This window comes from Sciurus carolinensis, chromosome 12 (genome assembly GCF_902686445.1).
Source record: "Sciurus carolinensis chromosome 12, mSciCar1.2, whole genome shotgun sequence".
In the NCBI taxonomy this organism is placed as follows: Eukaryota; Metazoa; Chordata; class Mammalia; order Rodentia; family Sciuridae; genus Sciurus; species Sciurus carolinensis.
Genome location: NC_062224.1, coordinates 31,401,399 through 31,426,446, shown reverse-complemented (window position 1 = coordinate 31,426,446; position 25,048 = coordinate 31,401,399). Strand labels below are relative to the sequence as shown.

Below are 25,048 nucleotides of genomic sequence, written 5' to 3'. Positions count from 1 at the left end.
CAGAAAGGGAGTTCAGAATGTACATAATTAAAACAATCAGGGAAGCAAATGAGATGAAAGAGCAAATGCAGGCATTGAATGATCACACCAATCAACAGTTAAAAGAGAAAATACGGGAAGCAAGAGATCATTTCAATAAAGAGTTAGACATACTGAAAAAAAAAAAAAACAAATAGAAATCCTTGAAATGAAGGAAACAATAAACCAAATTAAAAACCCCATAAAAGCATAACCAATAGGATAGAACACCTGGAAGACAGAACTTCAACATTGAAGAAAAAACATTTAATCTTGAAAACAAAGTTGACCAAAGAGAGAAGATGGTAAGAAATCATGAACAGAATCTATAAGAATTATGGGATATCATGAAAAGGCCAAATTTAAGAATTATTGGGATTGAGGAAGGCTTAGAGAAACAAACCAAAGGGATGAAAAATCTATTCAATAAAATATCAGAAAATTTACCAAATATGAAGAATGAAATGGAAAACCCAAGTACAAGAGGATTATAGGACTCCAAATATACAAAATTACAACAGACCCACACCAAGGCACATTATTATGAAAATACCTAACATACAAAATAAAGACAGAATTTTAAAGGCTGCAAGAGAAAAGAATCAAATTACATTCAGGGGGAAACCAATAAGAATATCAGCAGATTTTTCAATCCAGAAACTAAAAGCTAGAAGGGCCTGGAACAACATTTACCAAGCCCTGAAAGAAAACGGATGCCAACCAAGAATCTTATACCCAACAAAACTTACTTTCAGATTTGACAATGAAATAAGATCCTGCCATGATAAACAAAAGCTAAAGGAATTTACAAAAACAAAGCCGGCATTACAGAACATTCTCAGCAAAATATTCCATGAGGAAGAGATGAACAACAACAATGCAAATCACCAACAGGAGGAACTAACCTAAAGGAATAGCCAAATAAAGGAGAAACCAAATCATGTCAAAAAACAGAAATGAGTCAAATGACTGGGAATACAAATCATATCACAGTAATAACCCTGAATGTTAATGGCCTGAACTCATCAATCAAAAGACATAGATTGGCAGATTGCATTAAAAAGAAAAATCCAACAATATGCTGCCTGCAAGAGACTCATCTCATAGAAAGAGATACACACAGTATAAAGGTGAAAGGATGGGAAAAAACATACTATGCACATGGACACAGCAAAAAAGCTGGAGTATCCATCCTCATTTCAGACAATGTGAACTTCAAGCTAAAACTAGTCAGAAGGGATAAAGAAGGACATTACATACTGCTTAAGGGAATCATAAATCAGCAAGACATAACAATCATAAATATCTATGCCCCGAACATTGGCTCATCCATGTACGTCAAACAAATCCTTCTCAATTCCAGAAATCAAATGGACCACAACACAATAATACTAGGCAATTTTAACACACCTCTCGCACTACTGGATAGATCTTCCAAACAAAAATTGAATAAAGAAACCATAGATCTCAATAACACAATCAACAATTTAGACTTAACCAACATATATAGTATATGCCATCCAACAAAGAACGAATACACTTTCTTCTCAGCAGCACATGGATCCTTCTCTAAAATAGACCATATTTTATGCCACAAAGCTACTGTTAGCAAATACAAGAAGAAAGAGATACTACCTTGTACTCTATCAGATCATAATGGATTGAAATTAGAAATAAATGACAGAATAAACAAAAGAAACTTCTCCAATACCTGCAGATTAAATAATACACTATTATATGATGAATGGATAACAGAAGACATCATAAATAAATTCTTAGAAGTAAACGAGTACAAAGACACATCATATCAAAATCTCTGGGACACTATGAAAGCAGTACTTAGAGGAAAATTTATTTCATGGGGCGCATTCAACAAAAGAAGTAGAAAACAATAAATAAACGACTTAACACTACAGCTCAAAGCCCTAGAAAAAGAAGAACAAACAAACACCAAAAGTAGTAGAAGACAGGAAATAGTTAAAATCAGAGCCGAAATCAACGAAATTGAAACAAAAGAAACAATCGGAAAAATTAACAAAATAAAGAGTTGGTTCTTTGAAAAAAGAAACAAAATTGATAAACCCTTAGCCACACTAATGAAGAGAAAGACGGAGAAAACTCAAATTACTAAAATTCGGAATGAACAAGGAAATTTCACAACAGACACGAGTGAAATACAAAACATAATTAGAAACTATTTTGAAAATCTATACTCCAACAAAACAGAAAACCTCAAAGACATCAACAAGTTTCTAGAGACATATGAATTACCTAAACTGAACGAGGAGGACATACACAACTTAAATAAATCAATTACAAGCAATGACATAGAAGAGGTCATCAAAAGCCTACCAACAAAGAAAAATCCGGGACCAGATGGGTTCTCAGCCAAGTTGTACAAAACCTTTAAAGAAGAGCTCATTCCAATACTCCTCAAAGTATTCCATGAAATAGAAGAGAAGGGAACCCTCCCAAACTCATTCTATGAAGCCAATATCACTCTGATATTTAAAACAGAGACACATCGAGGAAAGAAAATTACAGACCAATATCCTTAATGAGTATCGACGCAAAAATTCTCAACAAAATTTTAACAAATTGCATACAAAAACATATTAAAAAGATCGTGCACCACGATCAAGTGGGTTTTATCCTAAGGATACAAGGTTGGTTCAACATCCAGAAATCAATGTCATTCACCATATCAACAGACTTAAAGTTAAGAATCACATGATTATTTCAATAGATGCAGAAAAAGCATTCAATAAAATACAGCACCCCTTCATGCTCAAAACACTAGAAAAAATTGGGGTAGTGGGAACATTCCTTAACGATAAACCCATGGCCAATATCATTCTAAATGGTGAAAAACTGAAAGCATTCCACCTGAAAAATGGAACAAGGCAGGGATGCCCTCTTTCACCACTTCTATTCAACATCGTCCTTGAGACTCTAGTCAGAGCAATTAGACAAACCAAAGAAATTAAAGGGATACGAATTGGAAAAGGAGAACTCAAACTATACCTGTTTGATGATGACATGATTATATATTTAGAGGAACCTGGAAATTCCACCAGAAAACTTTTAGAACTCATAAGTGAATTCAGTAAGGAAGCAGGTTACAAGATCAATGCTCATAAATCGAATGCATTTTTAAACATAAGTGTTGAGCCTTTAGAAAGAGAAATTAGGAAAACTACCCCATTCACAATAGCTTCGAAAAAAATAAAATACTTGGGAATCAATCTCACAAAAGAGGTGAAAGACCTCTACAATGAGAACTACAGAACACTAAAGAAAGAAATTAAAGAAAACCTTTGAAGATGGAAAGATCTCCCATGTTCTTGGATAGGAAGAATTAATATTGTCAAAATGGCCATACTACCAAAAGTGCAATTAAAATCCCAGTGATGTACCTTACAGAAATAGAGCAAGCAATTATGAAATTCATCTGGAAGAATAAAAAACCCAGAATAGCTAAAGCAATCCTTGGCAGAAAGAGTGAAGCAAGGGGTATCGCAATACCAGATCTTCAACTCTACTACAAAGCAATAGTAACAAAAACGGCATGGTATTGGTACCAAAATAGAAAGGTGGATCAATGGTACAGAATAGAGGACACGGACACAAACCCAAATAAATACAATTTTCTCATACTAGACAAAGGTGCCAAAAATATGCAATGGAGAAAAGATAGCCTCTTCAACAAATGGTTGGAAATCCATATGCAACAGAATGAAACTAAACCCATATCTCTCACCATGCAGGAAACTAAACTCAAAATGGATTAAGGACCTCAGAATCAGACCAGAGACCTTGCATCTTATAGAAGAAAAAGTAGTTCCAGAGCTTCAACATGTCGGCTTAGGACCAGACTTCCTCAACAGGACTCCCATAACACAAGAAATAAAAGCAAGAATCAATAACTGGGATAGATTCAAAGTAAAAAGCTTTCTCTCAGCAAAGGAAACTATCAGCAATGTGAAGAAAGCCTACAGAGTGGGAGAAAATCTTTGCCAATCATACTTCAGATAGAGCACTAATCTCCAGAATCTATGAAGAACTCAAAAAACTCTACACCAAGAATGCAAATAATCCAATCGACAAATGGGCTAAGGAAATGAATAGACACTTCACAGAAGATCTACAAGCAATCAACAAACATATGGAAAAATGTTCAACATCTTTAGTAATAAGAGAAATGCAAATCAAAACCACCCAAGATTCCATCTCACCCCAATTAGAATGGCGATTATCAAGAATACAAGCAACAACAGGTGTTGGCGAGGATGTGGGGAGAAAGGTACACTCATACATTGCTGGTGGGGCTGCAAATTAGTGCAGCCACTCTGGAAAGCAGTGTGGAGACTCCTTAGAAAACTTGGAATGGAACCACCATTTGACCCAGCTATCCCACTCCTTGGCCTATACCCAAAGGACTTAAAATCAGCATATTACAGAGATACAGCCACATCAATGTTCATAGCTGCTCAGTTCACAATAGCCAGATTGTGGAACCAACCTAGATGTCCTTCAATTGATGAATGGATAAAAAAACTGTGGTATATATATACAATAGAATATTACTGAGCCATAAAGAATGATAAAATTATGGCATTTGCAGGCAAATGGATGAAATTGGAGAATATCATGCTAAGTGAGATAAGCCAATCTCAAAAAACCAAAGGATAAATGATATCGCTAATAAGTGGATGATGACCCATAATGGGGGGTTGGAGGGGTTAGTTTTAGGGTTAGAGTTAGGGTTAGGGAGGGGGTAAAAATGGAGGAAGGAAGGACTGTATAGAGGGAAAAGAGGGGTGGGAGGGGTGGGGGGAAGGGAAAAACAGAATGAATCAAACAATATTACCCTATGTAAATTTATGATTACACAAATGGTATGCCTTTACACCATGTACAAACAAAGAAACAATATGTATCCCATTTGTTTACAATAAAAAAAAAAAGCTATGGGGTCAATTGATCATGAATTGAAACTTCCAAAATTGTGAGCCAAAATAAACCTTTTCTCTTTATAAGTTAATTTTCTTAGGCATTTTTGTTATAGCAATGGAAAAATGATTAACAAATCTGTGAATCCTGTGGAAGCAGAAAAGTAAAATACAAAGACAGAAACCACTAGCAAACCACAGATGGCATTCCACAGTTCACTTCAAAAGCAACTAAAGGAATTCTTATGACATGACTGATTGTGTCCACACAATACTGGAGTGCCATGTAATGGAGTCTGTTTTGGAGATAAAGTTATTGTTCAATCAGAATATCCTTCATAATCACCTGATTCTGGGATTTAGGATTGTGGATTTTTCAGCAGTTATTAGAAATCAACTTTCTGACTCTAAGTATTTAATGATACAATTGTAAAGGTGAAGTTCCAAACTCCTATTTAAGTAAAAGTGTTAGAGAAACCCATTGTTCACACTGTATTATTGGGTCAGTGGAATACTGCTTTTTAATTCAGTCAAAACTTACTGCTGAGGACCATTTTACTAGGACATATTAAGCTAAAATCTAAATTAAATTGTGGGAATTTCAATAAGATGATATCAAAGATTTTTCTAAGAAAAATATGAGAATGAGAATTGTGATTCTTAGTGAACATAACATGTAGAACTTCCCTATATTAGTTTACAAAGACAGTATTTTCTTGGGAGACAAGCAAGTGTTGGCATTGGAGAGAATGAGGGCTAATCTCAGAAATGCTCAATAGAGTTCACAGGACCATATGGCTTTGAAATTTCAGAGATGAGTTAATAGCCAGAGTGGTGGTTACACCAAATGACCTGTAAGATATCTTCAATCTCTTCAGTGATTACCTAGAATAGCATTTCATAAACTGTTTTCCTGTGTCCCATGATCAAATACATCTAAAACTGGTACATAATTTTTTTCCTGGTTGGATAATTTTATAATCTTTATATGAAAATTTAGTGCTCAAGGAAGGTACACAGTAAAGAAGTCTGCCCAACTTTGTCTAACCCAACATTTCCAAGACAAGTTACTTTTCACAAAACATTAATATCATGCCATTTAGCATCAGTATTCTGAGGAGCTCCATAGGGCCATGTCATACTGGAAGGCTTTTCTTCTTAAATCTAGCTTGCATGTTTTGTGAAACTGATCTTCCTTAAATTTAATTTGCTTCCTTCCAAGTTTAATTTGCTATTGCTTTTGAACAAACCCAAATTCCTTAGACTGTCATTCAAAGCCAACACACTATTTTCTTCCTGATGAACCTCCATTCCCTAAAAAGAATATTTTGCAGTGTCTCCCAAATGCATTATGCTTTTTCCCTTCCATAGCTATTGCTTATATTTTCCTACTTTCAAATGGCATCCATTCAATTCTACATTAATAAAGTCTCAATGCACATGTCAACATATTTTTTGAAGACCCTTTCCCCACCCCAAAAACTTCAGGCTGTACTTCCAGAGATTTACTATGTAAAGCCCATTCCTTGAGATTTTGTCTCTATCTTTTCCTCCTTCCTTCCCTCTTTTTCCTTTTCCTTCCCTCCCTTCCATCTTTATCTGCTCCTTCCTCCTTTGCTCCTTTCATTCTTTTTTTTTTAATTTTGCACTAATCTTACCTACCTAAACTTATTTTACACTTCTTTCAAAGTCATGTCTTGTATTCATGTATTTCCTGGAATAGTAAAACCATGAGTTATATAAAATATATTTTATTTCATCATGAAATTTAAATCATGAATACATAAATTGTAAAAAGAAAACTATCACTTCAATTAAAAAGACAATGATTAAGAAGACTTTACTATTATAATATATATTAGGTCCTATATTAATAATATGAAATTCCAGGCATATAGTAAGTATCCAATAAATATGTTCAATAAATGAATGAGTGACTTAATAAATAAACCTATTTTATTTCTTGTCTTTCTTTTTTATATTTTACCATCAATTTAGTCTAAGCAGTTTTCGGTGTAGAAAGAGAAACAGTGCAAAAGCTGTTTTAACACCATATGTGAAATGACTGAAATCTGGATAGTCATGGAACTATAAGGATTTTAATGAAAACCTTACTTTCATTTATGGGTATGTGTGTGGGTTCTTTCATAATTTCATGCTCTATATTATTTCGTTCTGTTTTCAATAAAAAATCTAAACTGTCTTTATCTTGATAAGTCTGTTAACTTTGCTGGGCCTCTGCCTAATATTTTCAGTCATTAAAAATTGAAAACTCAGTGTGTGTGTGTGTGTGTCTATGTTGCTGTAATCCTTTTTAATCTCAGGGTTTCTTCATATCATTAAATAAAATGTTAGTCAAATTTTCATTGGGCATATTTTCATGTACCTGGTTCTTAGAGAGACATTTAGTTCTATTTTTAGACTGTGCAGTAACTTTCTGAAACATTTCAAAATAAAGACTTTTTAATAATTCATCCAATTGTTCAAATACAAATTTATATTTATCACTCATTAACCTTACAGTTTTTAGTTTTAATAAATCTTACTCAAGATTTAGAACTGTAGCAAAACCAGATGAACCTATCAGAAATAAGAAATAATATGACCTATTATGAAATAATGGTTGTCACTGTCTGCTTACCATATCAATTTCAAAAATATAATTTCTGTATAAAATAATCTTTAACAGACAGAAATGTTGCATTTTTTCCTGTGCTAATTTGCTACTCTAATATCAATTAGAAACTGTCAGTCTGAACACAAGACACTATTATATGATTTTAGTAAGAGGGACATTTTAAATGTAAGAGTACCATTCATTACATTAAGAGTACATGATGGATAAAGATACACCAGGCAAACCACAACCATTAAGAAAGCAGAAGTGGCTTGAAAATACATGCTGAAGTGTGAAGTTTTACCTGAGAAAAGGACATTTCATAATGATAAAAGGTCAATTCTTCAAGGAGACATATGAGTGCACCTTTTAATAGAAAAGCAAAACAATGCAAAATGGAGATAATTAAAAGAGAAATAGTCAAATCTGCGATTATAGGTATAGATACTAACTCTTCTATTTCAATTGTTAATAGAAACAGTGTGAAAAGTAAAAAAAAAAATAGGATATAGATGATTTGATCAACATTCTCATCACACTTTACATAACTGACATTTGTAAAAAAGTTCATTGGCCTGCAGCAGAAAACACTTTCTCATCGGGTATACTTGTTGAATATTCAACAAGATGCACCACATGATGAGACATACCATCAGTTTCCTTTATTTAGGATTACTGGACTAATACAGAATATATTTTATGACCAAGTAAAATTAAAATAGAAATCAAAAACAGAAAGACATCTATAGAATTCCCTCAAACGTGTGAAATTAAAAATTAACCTTTTTAAAATAACTCAAGAAACAAAGAGATCACGAGGGAACTAGAAATTTATTTAAACTGAATGAAAATGAAAATGTGACCTATCAAAATGTGTCAGATTCAGCTAAAATAATGTTTATAAACCAAAGTATAACTTCAAATGTTTATTTTAGGCAAGAAGAAAGATCTCAGATTAAACTTCCATCTTAAGTTAGGAATAAAGTGTATTAAAGTAATTACATGGGCCAGAGTCATGGCTCAGTGATAGATCACTTGCCTAGCATGTGTGAGGCACTGGGTTCGATTCTCAGCACCACATATAAATAAATAAAATAAAGTCCATCGACAACTAAAAAAAAATCTAACTCTTTAAAAGAAAAAGTAATTATAAGGACTGAAATAATAAATAGTAGAGAACAATGCTATAGAAAATAAACTATAGAAAAACAAAAGATCAATAAAATAATAATCCTGTAGACTGATAAAATAAAAAGTAAAACAATAATCAGCAATTTTAATAATTGAAAAGGGGATATTAGCCAGATGTGGTGGCACACACCTGTAATCCTAGCAGCTTGGGAGGCTGAGGCAGAGGGATCTCAAGTTCAAAACCAGCCTCAGCAACAGTGAGGCACTAAGGAACTCAGTGAGATCCAGTATCTAAATAAAACACAAAAAGGGGCTCAGTGGTTGAGTGCCTCACCCCCACCAATAAAGAAAAGGGGACATTATTATAAACCTACTGAGATTAAGACAATAAGAGAATATTATAAACAAATTTTGCCACAAAATCACAGTTGAAATGGACCAATCTCTTAAAGACACAAATGATCAAGACTGATAGAAGAAACAAACAAAACAGCTTAATGTTTGCTAAATAAAACAAATTGCTATTTGAAAATCACTAATGAGAGGAAGTTCAAGCCCAGATGACTTCTTTGTTGAAGTCTATCAGACATTTAAGGAAATAATATCAAACTTATATAAGCTACTTCAAAAAATAAAAAGTATTTCTCAAATAATTTATCAGAACTGTACACTCATAATCCCAAAAACTAATGATGATGATGAAAATATGACAGATCAATATTTCTCATCATAAAAAAAATTTACAAACTATTATCAAGTAAATCTATTTTCTTTTCTACACGAAAAGGAAATGCATCATAAATTAGCAAGATCTAACCCAGGAATAAAGTTAGTTTAACATTCATATATCAATCATAGTAATTTAGTGCATATGACACATTATATTTTGAAAGAAGCCTTCACTATATATGCTATTCCATGTTTCTCTTCTAGTTAAGTATCTATTCCTTCCACTTGAAGCACTGTTATAACTGAATAACAGAATACAGAAGAGATGCTAAATGACCTCGGATTCTAGGTCACAAATAACAATATGAATTCTTTCTGGCTTTCTCTTTTTCAGAAAATATACCTGAGGAGCCTTTAGATAAGATGTTATGAACACTGGCTACATGGATACCCTGATGCTCCTGTGTGGGAGACTGGACAAATAGATACAGCCCAGCTGTTTCAACATCTCACTGTCTCAGCTCAGGTATGTTGAGAACAGTAGTTTTTTAGATAACCCTGACCACAGTAATTAACTGTAACTTCATGTGAGACTTTGAGTAAAAGACACTGAGCTGAGCTGCTGCAGAATTCCTGACTCACAGGAATTGTGAGTGATAATAGATGTTTATCCTTGATTTAAACCTCTAAATTTGGGTGACTTTTGGATGCAGTATTATATAATTACTGAAGATTTTGGGACCTGAAATTGGGGTGCGGTTATAACAAAAATCTAAAATTTTGGTGATGTCTTCAGGACCAGTGGCAGGCAAAAATCAGAAAATCTTGAACAGATTATTAGTGGAAGCCTGATGGCCCCTGAGAAGACTGTCATTTACAGCATACAGAAAAGCAAGGTGAAGGCTATTGGCAACAGAAGGGAAATCAAATATGTTCATATTATGTGGCAATGGGAAGATGAGCAGCACTGTCTTCTGTTGTCACACAGGAAAGAGAAAATACACTAAAAAATCTAGTTCAGGAGATTTCTAGAATCCTGATGGTGGCACCTGGCTTCCTTCTGATTGCCTATTGAAAAATGTGAAAGAAAGAAAAAAAAAAAAAAGAAATATGAAGGAGTAAAGACATCATTCCAGCCTCGCCACGATTCTCAAGTTAAAAGAGAAAAACAGAGCAATGATCCAATACATAATTTTGAAGAAAACATTGCATAAGATGAAGCAAAGTGTATCCATGTAACCTTGTTAAGACTTCAAAAAGAGTTGAGGTGGTAATGTTGCAGCACAAGGGCCTGCTGCAAAGCCGAGGGAGCCATAGCAGTCCTCTCTCACCAAGTCTTGCAATCAAACGGGAAATATTTCTGACATGTTGCTCAGAGTAGCAGGCATGAGTTTATTGGAAAGGTCAGGAAAAGGGAAAAGAGGGCACTCTCAAGGCAGAGAATGGGTTCTTTCATAGAGGAGAAGGATGGTACACCTCTTCTACACTCCAGTTTTATTGAAGATCCCAGGGAAGTGTCCAGAGAATCCTACCCAGGTCCCCTCTTTATTATTATAAATACTTTTTCAGTTTTATATTTATACATAGTAGCTGAGTTCATCCTGACAAACTCATACATGCATGGAATTGCAGTTAATGATCCCCCTCTTTTCCCTGCCACTTTCCCTCATATCCTCCCTCCCCTCTCCCATTCTTGACTTTTGATTGACAGTAGGATTGCCCCAGACTTCCAAACCCCACTGAGCATGGTAAAGAACCAACGCTACTTTGGACCACACTGACTAGTTCTAATCAGAATTTATCTCATAGATTTAAAGTTAGGGAAAATTATCATTATCTCACTGAGTTCTAGAATTTGGTCTGTGCAGAGTCACAAAAGTTTCCTGCTTCAGGGTAACTTGTGTTCTTACTGAAATGGAGGAGACTTTTTTGGCCCTGAATTTCTCTTGCAGATAACAGGTTTGTTTGCTGAGAAATGTAACTTATCCTATTGACTTAAGTCAGGCAGTGCAACAAAACTGCTTTTTAAAAGAAAAAAAAAAATGGGGTTAGCACAGTGTGTCCCCTGTATAGAATTATCTCTTTAACCCCATGTTTCCACAGCTCGCATCTGTTTGTTACCTGTCAGTACCTCCAAGACAAAAGAAAGTCCCCACAAGGTTCTGATGAGCATATCCTAAATATCTTTTGCACTTTACATTAGAGATTCTAACTATCATCGGGATATTGCCTCACATCTGCTTTATAGGGAGCCTTATATCCAAAAGCAATGGTACTGAGATCGATGTGTAGAGCTTTTATATTTAAAAAAAGTAAAGCAATAAAAGATGCACAGGAATCCAAAAAACTTTCAGGGGAATAGTACTGGCAAAGTGTCACCACGTTTTTGGGAGGGCGGGGGAAGCCAATATAAAATAGAGACCCTAAACTACTACTTGTAAGAAGTAGACTGAAGAAAGCACTCAGGTGCAAACACTGGCTGGTGACACAGAAGGGAGGAACCGAGAATCCAGAGAGGAGACCAAATGACAGTGATGAATTTTTCTAAATAAACTCAAATCAAAGAGATACCAGTATTTCAAAACTGTCATGTATCAGTGATTCCTCTGAGCCTCTTGTTACTTCTCAAATATGAAATCTATAATCTATAGTGGTTTTCTTCTATCTTATAGCTATCCATTGAAAGCCTGGGAGCAAATAACATGTCACTCTAGCTCAAAGATTTAATTAGAGTATATTTGGAGAAAGTCACTTGCGAGCACTTATGTATATCCGCACATTATTTTAAATGATGAGATTTCTGAATTTAGGTTTGATAAATTATTCATAGCCAAGATTAAAACTTGTACTTATCAAAAATTACTATTTAGAACAGGCATATCCAAGACTCAAACTGAGAGGAAACCAATAAATATACCTGACAAAGGATTTGTGTTCTGAATATATTTTTTAAAAAACCTACAGCTCAATAATGAACAGGCAAATAATATGGGGGAGAAGGATGTATAAAATATGGTTAATGGGCATAAGAAAGCAGTGGAATCAGAGGAATTACTTTTGCTGTTCTAAATACCCTACAGTAACAAGAGTTGATAATGATTAATAGAATATTTCAAAATTCCTCTAGTAGAAGTTTGTTCTTAATACAGAGATGATAAATGTTTGACAGACATGCCAATTACCCTGCTCTGATTTTTTACATTATATATGTATGATACAAAATTATTAATTATAGGTATGTACACATTTATTTTTCTCATAAATATGCACAATTACTATGTCACCTAAAAAGAAAATATTTTAAAAGTCGAACGATAAAAAATGTAAAATCAGACCAAAATGGTAGATACTTCACTAAAAACTCTGAGGAAGTCTTTGAAAAAGAGTTCAACTTTTTTCATCATTAAAGTAATGAAAATTTTCACTGTGATGACTTAAATTACAATCCCACGAGATGGCTAAAATTAAAGAGTACTGATGTTGATGGAAAGGAAGATAACTGAAACCTCATACACTGCTGGTTGGAATATAACATGTTTAAAGTACTTTGACTTATGATTTGGCAATTCCTTAGAAAATTAAACATGTACATGTAATGTTACCCAGCAAGTTTAATAACATTTTTATTCATGAGAAATGAAAATGTCTATCCACAAAAAGAATAATCATGACAAATTTTGTCATAAGAGCCAAAAAGCTGGCAATAACCAAAATATTTAATAATACATGAACAATATGTTGTGTATTCATTTAATGGGGTACTACTGTGTTCATCAGTTTTTCTTCATTGTGACTGAAATATTGCACACAAACAACTTGGACAAGGAAAGTACTATTTGGCTTATGGTTTCAGAGATTTCAGTTCAATCAGCTGTTTCCATTGCTCTGGACCTGAGGTGAGGCAAACTATCATGGCAGGAGGACATGGTGGAGGAAAGTTACTTAGCTTATGGCAGACAGAAAACAGAAAGAGGAAAGAGGAATAGCCCAGGGACATGATAAAGTCCCCAAGGTCATACTTTCTCTCACCATGCCCACCTGACTACAGTTTCCTTCTCCTCCCAGTCATCCATTCAAATTTTTCATTATCAAGTAGATTAATCCACTGATGGGTTACAGTCCTCATGATCCAGTCACTTCCCAAAAGTCCCACCTCTGGATACTACTGCACTGGGGAATAAGACTTCAACACATGAATTTTTGGGGAACATTCCATCTACAAATCATAGTAACAATTGAGTACTGAAAAGAATTAACTATTGATACCTGAGAAAAAACATGGTTGAATCTCAAATGTAGTTTAAGTGAAAGAACATACTATTCTAAAAAAGACAGTATAATACCAAATAGTTCGCTTTATATGAAATTCTGGAAATGGGAAAAATAATCGGGGTCAAACACATTAAAACAATAGTTGCATTTGGCAGAGAATGGTAGTAGAAACTGGTTACATGAAGGCACTTGGAAATTTTATGAGATAATGGGCACAATCTTTCCTTATTCTTATGTGTGTGCCTTTGTTAGAACACATTAAAATATATTACAAAGAATTATGCACTTAACTGTATATAACTTTTTTCTCAAAAAATATTAACAGGCAAAAGGAGTTTAACAAATACAGTCACAGTATTAGGGAAGTTTTGGGAAAAAAGAAAAAGATTATGTTTATCTTGTGAGTGTGTTTCAGTAAACTTTTTTCCCCTGTGACCAAAAGACCAGGCATAAGCAATTTTAAAGGAGGAAAGGTTCATTTGGGATCCATGGGTTCAGAAGTTTCAGTCCATAGATGGCTGACTTCATTCCTTGGGGCCTGAGGTGAGGCAGAACATCATGTTTCAAGTGGTGGCAGGGAAAGCAGCTTAGAACTTGGCAATTGGGAAGTAGAGTCTCCTCACCTACCAGCAATAAAATAAATACCCCAAAGGCACATACCCAGTGACCCACCTTCTCCAGGAATTTTCCTACCTGCCTACAGTTACCACCCAGTTAATCTCTATCAATGAACTCATCAGTGAAAAGCTCTCATAACCCAATCATTTCACATTTAAACTATCTTGCATTGTCTCACACATAAGTTTCTGGGGAACACCTGCTATCTAAACCATAACACTGTATCTTAGAGGAAGTTTTCATTTCTCCTGGCCCTTGAATATCGTATAGAATTTTGCACCTAGAGTCCGAGGGAAAGCTATTCACTCCAATAGGATAAAGGCATGAGGGTAAGCAAAGGCAGAGTAGCAGAGGTGTGGAGGCTAGTCAGTGGGAGCAGCAACTCAATCTTTTTAGACAATAAATAAAAGGAAAAGATGAAGCTATGCTATTTAGGAACATGAATGCCAAGGAAAGAAGATTTCATTCTATAGGTAACTGGGAGACATGAATGCTTTTACAAAAATGAGTGAGATGATCAAAACTATGGTTTTGAAAAGATAATATTTATTATAATGTGCATGAATCAGAGAATACAAGAAATTATGAGGCTACTGAAACGTTCCATCTAGATACAATGAATAAAATTGCAATGGGAACAGAAAAGAGGGATCCAAGCAAGAACCAAAAAAATATCCATTTAGTTCAGAAAAACTCAATATATCCTTGACCTAAATAGCAAAGAAAGAGTAAGGCCAAATAAAAATGACTTTTTGGGCTGAGTATGTAGTTCAGTGGTAGAACATTTGTCTGCTATATGCAGCGACCTAGGTTCCATCCCTAGGATCATAAAAAAAGAAAAAGATAAATTTGCATTCTCAAGTTATAATTGCCCAGGTAGCTGCTGGCAATAGAAATGGAATTTCTTGAGTTTATTTCTAAATTTGCTTTAAATAACTTCATTGAGACTAGATGACTTTACAAAGAAAAGAGGTTTGTTTCACTCACAATTTTAGAGCTTGCAAGTCCAAACAGGCACAGGTTCTGGTGAGAATTCCATGGTTGATGGACAGGAGGGTGTAAGGGAGAAAAAGATCTCCAACAGAATGCCAGAGAAAGACTGGAGTTCTGCAATCCCATGGAAATTGTGCAATGCCCCTCATTGACCTAGGGACCTCCTATTAGGCCCCATCACTTAAGAGCCCCACTACTCTACTGCACACTAGAGTCCAAGCTCCCCAAACATGAAACTTTGGGGTACTCACTCAAACCATACCCAAACCATAAGAGTGACAAATACTTTTTTTCTAGATAATGTATTTTTAAATCTAGTGATGGCTTAATTTTTTTCATGTATCAGTGTCTAGAACTTTAACAAAGACCACTTTTATGTTTATACAGGAGTTCTTATAGTCTCCTTATAAGAACTCTCTCAATTGCCACCACCTTCCTTCACCCCAGTCAGATATGTCTCTTATACTACTTTCATTCCTTTTCATTAGTACTCTGTTGCCTTTAAAAATAAAAATACCCCATAGAAAGTGTCACATAAAAATCTATTGCTATTTTAGTCTGAATGCATGTACCAAAAAATAACTTGGTGGCCATCTGTAAGGCCACAGAGTAATGAGATAAAGATCAAGTAGGTTTCAAAGAAGGAGAAAAAGCAAAGGAAAAAAAATCACTTTACGGATCACTGAAGTGGAGAAGTCTGGAAAGCCAGGATAAGACAGCATCTTGACAACATAAACTCTGTGACCTAAATTGTAATGAAGGGAGGGGAGAGAAATAAAGCAGAGGGAGGCAAGGATGTGGAGAATAATTTCTATCTACTTTGTAATTCTAAAACTGATTAATGATGCAAAGTAGCAACAAAAGCTCTGATTCCTGTATTAGAGGCAAGGGCATTCAACAACAGTCAAGTACATGAAAGAGGATGAGAAATTGTCTTAGTCCATTCAGACTGCAATGACAAATTATGCTGGATTAAGTCAATTATAAACAACAGAAATTTATTGCTTACTGTCCTGAAGGCTAGGAAATCCAAGACCAAGAAGCCAGGAGATCTGGTTTCCAATGAAGGCCCATTCCTCACATGACAGTCAACTCCCTTGGGCCTCTCATTCAAAAGGATGGAATCCTCATGACCTAATCACTTCCCATAGGTCTCACCTCTTAAATACCACCATCTTGGTGAGTAGGTTTCAACGTACAAAGTTTGGGGGACAAAGACATTCACAGTATATTAAGAAGTGAATTTGTGCAGAATCTGTAGGTTTGACCCCCATGCTGGTAAAAATGAAAAATAAAAAGATTGAATTTGTACCCAGCATTATCACCTCCATTCAGGAAAACTGAGAAATAAACACACAATACAAGTATATCTTCAGGTTTCTTCCTCTTCCCCAAATCACCATGAAAATCAACTTTCCTTCTCAGGGAGGGATGCATGAGTGGCACCTGAAAAGGTTGCTTTCTTGCACTAAAAACATCAGTAGTGTGCTTCACCAACCTTCAACATTTCGACCCAAGGAAAAACATTTTGCAGCATGTTGGTATAAGTACAAATACATCAAATGGAGACAACAATGACATACCATCCTGTCCCACCCTGTCCCACCTTTTCCACTGCACTCCACTCCACACCATTCCGTTCCACTCTATTCCACTTCATTCCAGGCTAGTTTTTTCTTCTTTGTTTCATTAAAAATGTTGATTTAAATCACTGGAGGATCAAGACTAACAATTAAAAAACACAAGCATATTGTCTCAGAGTTCACATGTTTAAGTGCATATTTAGCAAGAACAATGACCCAATCCTCCAGACGTGTACCTTTCACCCTCAATCCTATTAGTTTAATTACCCACTTTTTAAGAGTTAATAGTTTAGGCAAACTATTAATTCTTTTGGAAAAAATGAACTTGTAATTAAGCACAAAGTTCTATGCAGTTATTACAATGTTCCAATGTAAATTAGGGATGAGTTTTATAATAAAGTGATATATTTCATGCATGGGCACAATGACCCCATAAGATTTTATAAAATGCTATGTTGTGCACCTATACCAGAATCTCTATGAAATTGACCACTCCAAATTTAGAATGTTATAGGCATATTGTGCTGGGACTCACATACTGTAGTGGTGACCTGAGTTTCCAAGATGCTGACCAACTCTTGGTAAAGTTCTGAAAAATCCAAATCTGTATTCAGGTATATATATTCTCACTTGGGTAAATTTTGCATATGTAGTAAATTAATTTTGTATTAAAACCCTGTAAAAGTTATTCACATTAATGTCTAAAAGAGATTTAAGTTTTAGACTTGAAAAACTAGACAATTTCTTACATGAATATCTAGCAAGATATTGTGAAGTCATGTGAACGATCTTATTCATTGCAGGATATTTAACATCCTTGAACCTCTTCTCAAAATATGTCACCTTCCCATTCTGTGTGAAAATTAAAACTGTCTATGATTTCCAAACTGCATCACCCTTTTGAAAACCAATCCTAGAATAAATCAACTGTGCCACTTAGGAACTACTGGCTTTGCACAAACTTTTCAAACTAAGTACCACTGTCCTTATCAGTAAAACTGAAATGCTGTAAAAAGCAACTTGACAATGTTTTACTGAAGATTAAATGAAACAATGTGTAATAGCATAGTGCCTACAACCCTGTAAGAAATAAAATAATTGATTACAATTTTAATTATTGTTATGTTGAAGGTACATAATTACTGTAGTAAAATGATAAACATTAAATAATTTAAATTTTAAAATGCAATTACCCTATGGCATACAACTTTTACTCTATTAAGAGAAAAATCAAATAGTGTGCAAAGATTCTCATATGAATATAATTACTACATTGTTTAACATGGAAGAAAAATCAAAAATAATTTTAAATGTTCATTGATATAAGTTCAAATACATGAAAATATTTTATGGATGAACAGTATGGAACCAACAAGAACAATCTATTAAAAGAATAAATATGATGGGGAAGATGGCAGAGTAGAGGAGGTTGCTTTCCAAGCTGCTCTGCAGCAAGAGACCAAGAAAATGGATAAACAGCTTCTCAGTGAAGTGGGTGAAAGAGGGAGTGTTCTGGGAATTAACTATGGACTCAGAACAGCTTGGGGACTCAGAAGGTTGGATACAATAAAATAAAGAAAAAAATCCACCACCAACACCAGTAGCTTCCAGAACTGATCCACTGATGGCAAATTGGGGACAGGGAAGAAGGGAATTCGCATTTCAGGTGATACCACGGATGGATTGTTAAGAAGAAATCATAGATCAAGGACAATGCAGCTGATCCAGAGGCTGAGCTACACTATATCCTCAAGTTGGAAAAACACCGTGCGTCTCCTGGTTGTCCAGAGAAAGCCAAGGCAGAAGCCATCTTAAATGTAGTGCACCATGACCAAGTGTGTTTCCTACCAGGGATGCAAGGTTAGTTCAACATTTGGAAATCAATAAATGTAATTCACTACATCAAAAGACGTAAGGACAAGAATCACACGATTATCTCAATAGATGCAGAAAAAGAATTTGACAAAATAAAGAACACATTCATGTTTAAAACACCAGAAAAAATAGGGATAGAAGGAACATACCTCAACACTGCAAATCTATATATGAGAAAACCAAAGCCAAAATCATTCTAAGTAGGGAAACACTGAGAGCATTCCCTGTAAGAACTAGAACAAGACAGGATGACTTCTTTTATCACTCTATTCAACAAAGTCCTTGAAACTCTAGTCAGAGCAATTAGGCAAAATTAAAAAATTAAAGGGATAAGAACAGGAAAAGAAGAAAAACTATCTATTTGCCAATGACATGATCCTATGTTTAGAATACCAAAAAGACTCCACCAGAAGAAACTTCTATAACTCATGAATGAATTCGGCAAAATAGAAGGATACAAAATAGCCATAAATCAATTGTTTCTATACTCTAATGATGAATCAGAGAAACTAGGAAAACCATTTCACTTAATAATAGCCTCAAATAAAATACTTGGGAGTCAATCTAACAAAACTGGTGAAAGACCTCTATAATAGAAACTACAGAACACCTAAAGAAACCAATTGAAGAGGACCTTAGAAGATGCAAAGATCACCCATGTTCATAAATAGGCAGAATTAATAATATTTTCAAAATAGACATACTACCAAAAGCACTATACAAATTTAATGCAATTCCTCTTAAAATTCCAATGATGTTCTTCATAGAAATAGAAAAAGCAGTCATGAAATTCATTTGGAAAACTAAGAGGTCTAGAATGGACTAATCAATACTTACCAAGAAAAATAAAGTAGGAGAATCATAATACCAGATTTTAAATAACACTACAGTTATGGGAGCAAAAAGAGCATGGTGTTGGCAACAAAACAGACATAAAGACCAATGGAACAGAACTGAAGACAGAGAGACAAACCCACATAAACAGCTGTCTCATGCTAAACAAATGCACCAAAAGCATACGCTGGAGAAAAGATAGCCACTTCAACAAACGGTGCTGGTCAAACTGGAAATCCACACATAGCAGAATGAAATTTAACCCTTATCTCTCACCCTGCACAAAACTCAACTCAAGGCATAGGTATTAGGCCAGAAACCCTTCACCTACTAGAAGAAAATGAAGGCCCAACGCTCCCACATGTTGGCTTTGGAACTGAATTTCTCAACAAGACACCAAAAGCCAAGAAGTAAAATTAAAAAAAAAAAAAAAAAACAATAAATGGGATAGTATCAAATTAAAAAGCTTCTTTACAGCAAAGAAAACCATCAAGAGTGTGAAGTGAGAGCCTACAGAATAGATTTAATCTTTGCCACCTATACCTCAGATAAGGTGTTAATTTCCAGGATATACAAAGCACTCAAAAAGCTTAACACACACACACACACAACCTAATAACTTAATCAATAAAGGGGCATAGAACTAAGCAGATACTTCCCAAAAGAAGAAATACGAATGGTTAATATATGAAAACATGTTTAACATCTCTAGCAATTAGAGAAATCCGAATTAAAAGTACACTGACATTTCACCTCATACCAGTGACAATGGCAACTTTCAAGAAAACAAGTATCAATAAGTACTGGCAACAATGGTATACACTCAAACACTGCTGGCGGGATTGCAAATTGGGAAACCACCCTGGAAACAGTAGGAATGGAACCACCATTTCGCCCAGTTGTCCCACTCCTTGGTGTATACCCAAAGAAGATAATATCAGCATACTACAGTGGCACAGTCATATCAATATTGATAGCAGCTCAATGCATAACAGCTAAGCTGTGGAACCAACCTATGTGCAGACCTATTCAGCAGATGAATGAATATAGAAATTGTGTTATAGATTCCCACGGGAATATTACTCTGCCATATAAAAGAATATTTTATGACATTTGCTGGTAAATGGATGGATCTGGAGACTATCTTGCTGAGTGAAATTAGACAATCCCCCCAAAGCAAAGATCTCATGGTCTTTCTGATATAAGATGCTAACTCACAACAAGGCAGGGATAAAACTGAAGTTCAGTGGACTAGACAAAGGGGAATGAAGGGAAGGGAGGGGGGGATAGGAATAGGAAAGACAGTAGAATGAATCTGACATAACTTTCCTATTTATATATATGAATACCCTACAGCAAATCTCAAGATTGTGTATCTCCACAAGACTGGTCTCCTAATTAGAATAAGCTATATTTCATGTTGTATAAATATATCAAACTAGATTCTACTGTCATGTATAACTAAAAAGAACAAATCAAAATTTAAAGAAAAAGAATAATGATAATGCCTAGATGAATAAAAAATTCCAAAGCATGTACAGTATAATTCATTATTTATTAAATATAAAAATTAAAATAATTCATGATTATTAAATATATTTAGTATCTGTATGTATATATTATGTACGTATATATACATACAAGTATTCACAATATATTGAAAGGACAATCTATTAATGTGTTTATAACTAATGTTTATGTTACAGTGATACTTTATAATATTTTCATATTTCCAGTTGTCTATGAGTAGCCTGAATTAACTAATAATGTTAATACATGTGCACATCTGTTTACCTTTATTTATATTCATTTTTACATAAAGCAAACAAAATAATCTTGTCCATTTTTGGAATATGAAGATCCACATAAACTTAAATGATTATTTGTGGCAAAATTCTGACTCATTCCACGATGAAAGATCTTGGCATGTTGGGCAATGGTGAGGTAGGAGAGGAAAAGCATGGATTTTCATAATTTTTATGATTTTAGGTAATCATCTGCTCCACCAATGAAAAGATCCTGCATTCTATGAAGAGTACACAGCACATATTTTAGATTTTAATCAAATTTCTACACTTCTTTTTCTGCCACAAGAAGAATGTGTCTGATCCCCATCAGTCCTCAACAGCTGGTCTTCACCTACTGTGAGAAAAGTCCATGTCATGAAATTTATTGGCGATACCATAGTGAGGGAATGAAAAGACAAGAAGTTCGTTGCAAAGTACAACACTGATGATCATCATCTAAATCACTTACCATTCTACTAACCTATGCATATAAGCATACATAATAACAATATTATTACGTTTTGGTGGAGAAACAATTTACAAAATGAGTCTGGTGAAAGCTAAATCTAAAAATGGATGATACATGAAGTAAGATAATAAATTACTGTCTAAAAACTATTTTCAAACTACATTTCTGGGAGTTTTAATTTTCCTTCATGTGCAATCATACCAGAAATGTGTTTTCTTCCTAAGCCAACTTCTTACTCCATCTGGTCTCTAAACTCCTCAGGTGCACGTTGAACTAGGAAGCAGGTTTAGATAAGCCAAAGGTTGAAGAAAACTGCATAAGACTGAATCTGGTCCATTTCAAATTAGAATTTATTATTCTTCCAATACATAAAATTACATAATTTGTTTTTAAACAATGAACTTTAAGTCATAGAAAACAAGCTTTTGAATTCATTAAATATGATGTAAAAAAATTAAAAGGAGGCTTCAAATATTAATCACTTCTGTATGTTCTGTTAATTAAAGCTCAAACTTGAAAGTAGGTAAATAATTTGAGTTCTTTTTATTCTTGGAACAAAATCCCTGTGGAATCTTTCCTATCCTAGAAGAAAATATTTGTTTTATGATAACTCCAGGTTTCTTGTTTCGTTTTTTTAGCTAATAAAGAAAGTTTGTTGTTGTTGTTTTAGTTTCTCATTTCCTCTTACATAACCCACTCTCGCAGTTTAAATGCTAATTGGTCATTCTGGCTGAGGAATTCCTTGTTAAAAGGTTGGCCATTTAATCCCAAAGTGTCTTTTGATTTTTTGAGAATGATTAAATGGAAATTCAGCCCTGGTTCAGTATCATAGAAACCCACATGCTCTCCTCTGTTGAATTTCCATGACTTGAGCATCCTACTGGGAAACTCAGGCTGAGATTTTATTGAATCAGGCCCTTGTATTCAGACTCAAAATAACCTCCAGCACACAGATAAAAATAATGTCCCTTTTGCAGTTGTAAAACTTGAAACTATTCCTTGAATGTAAAAGTTAAAAATTAAAAGTAATAAGAAAAGATAAAATATTTATGTTTAGAGCACAAAAAAACAAACTCAGAGTAATTGGTAGTGGCATGAGTGTGAAACATCTTACAGAAGAGTATGGTATTGAAATGACCACCATATAAAACCTAAAGAAAAAGACTGACACACTGTTGGTTACTGAATGTTAAAAACAATGAACAGAAGTTGATAAAAAATAGAAAATCACCAAATAAAGCTAAAAATGAATATTGTCAATTGTTTTATTAAAGAATGGATCTATCAATGTTGTAGTGAACACAAGCCAATTAATGGCATGCTGATGATCAAAGATCACAATGAACTGAAAATTGAAGAAAACTAAGTAGTCAACAAAGAAGTTGTTGCAAAGAAGTTTAAGACAAGACATGATTTTTAAAGACTTGTGATGATAAAGCATCTTCTGGGTATGAAGCAGCAGAGAAATCCACTGGTAAGTTTGCCAAAGTTATTGCTGATGAAAAGTAGATACCAGAAGAAATCTATAATGCTAAAGAAACACCACTGCATTGGCATTATTGGCTCAGAAAGACACTAACTACAGCTTACCAGGCAATCCCTACAGGAACCAAGGATGACAAAGACAAAAAGACAGACCTGGGATGTGCTAACAAAACAGACACACAGAAATGTAAACTTGCTCTGATAGATAAATTTGTGTCCTCGTTATTTTAAAGGAGTGAACTTCTTTCCAGTTCACTATTATGTGAATGAAAAGGCATGGATCAACAGGGCTATCTTCTCTTAGTAGTTCCACAACATTACCAGTGGCCTATGCTCACTGCCCAGAAACTATACTAGATGAGGACTGCACGGCAACTTTATTCATAATAGCTCAAAACTTAAGAGAACACAAATGTTTACCAACAGCACGATGAATGAAAATTTTACAGTGTGAAAAAATTTTCATATATAAGATTACTATACAGGAAGGGGAATGAACAATAGGTAGACACAACATGGATCAATCTCACAAAATTACGTTAAGTAAAATAAGACAAAAATATACTTTATGTGACACCACTGACATGAATTTAAACAACAGACATAACTATTCTGTAGTGTGAAAAAATCAGAATAACACTTATCATTCTGGAATTGTTGCTGAAAAGGAGCACAAAAAGGGCCTTCTGGAATGTTGGCAGTATTTTCTATACTGATCTGGGTGATGATTCCATGAGTATATGTAAGCATTTAAATTTTGTATATTTTGCCTCATTTTTATTAGACTTTAAATATTAAAAAAAAAAAAAGTTCAAACAAATAATTTTGTTTTCCTTCAAGAAGTCACTCCTGCTTCAGCCAGCAGGGGAAAAACATGAATCTCAAGGTAAAGACAACTCCAAAAAGGAGTGAGCTATGTTAAAATTACCTCATGCAATTAGAACTAGTTTAGATTCAAGCAATTAGAAAAGTTTTCCCATTGCCTAATGAGAAGGTACAAACAACCATATTCATCTAATACAGGTAATCATTAATTACATCTGTTTCTAAGATAAAGTCCCTCATTTAAGAGTTATGACTCTCAACTAATTTAGTTTTTTAATGTTCTAAATTCAAGAATCCTACTCAGGTAATTTTAATCTGGCTGTAAGATCTTGCTGATTAATTTGATGATTCTGTACATGTTAACGCTGAAATTCTAATTGTTTTACATTTTCAGAGGTGCTGGTCTATCAATTAAAAAATAGAAACTTTGTCCAAATTATTTAAGTAAATAGTTAAATATGTTAATCCTTTTCCAGAAATGGAAACCAAACAACCAAATCAAATCACTTAGTCAATGTCCAAAATGGCTCATTAGCAATGATTACAATTAGGTAACTTTAGGTGACTTAGGCAGGTTAGACACAGTGCATTGTTAAGCCATGATTCCAATTGTTTTACCTCTTTTTGTGAAATTGCCACTAGCGGCTTGTAATTCCAAACTGTAATTTCTTTAAGATCAGAAACCATCTCTCACTCTATACCTTATTCCTCTCAGTTTCTAGCTTAGCTAATATATCTTGTGTTTGATATCCCAGACGTGACTTAATATGATGTAGAAGATATTGTTAATTTAAAAAAAAGAAAGACGAAGAAGAAAATGCAAGAATGAGTACAAAAAATGGAATCAATATGAAATTTAAAAGGCAGATGCTAAGAATTTTCTAGGAATCACTCTAAATTTGGCTCTCAGTTTTCTAGCA

At 34.3% G+C, this 25,048-nt stretch overlaps 2 pseudogenes; both read right to left on the bottom strand.

Moving 5' to 3' along the window:
- LOC124962348 (soluble calcium-activated nucleotidase 1-like) overlaps positions 1-25,048 on the bottom strand; it is a 914,602-nt pseudogene that overhangs the window by 55,618 nt on the left and 833,936 nt on the right.
- The window catches only part of LOC124961183 (uncharacterized), an 88,319-nt pseudogene that overhangs the window by 36,067 nt on the left and 27,204 nt on the right, over positions 1-25,048 (bottom strand).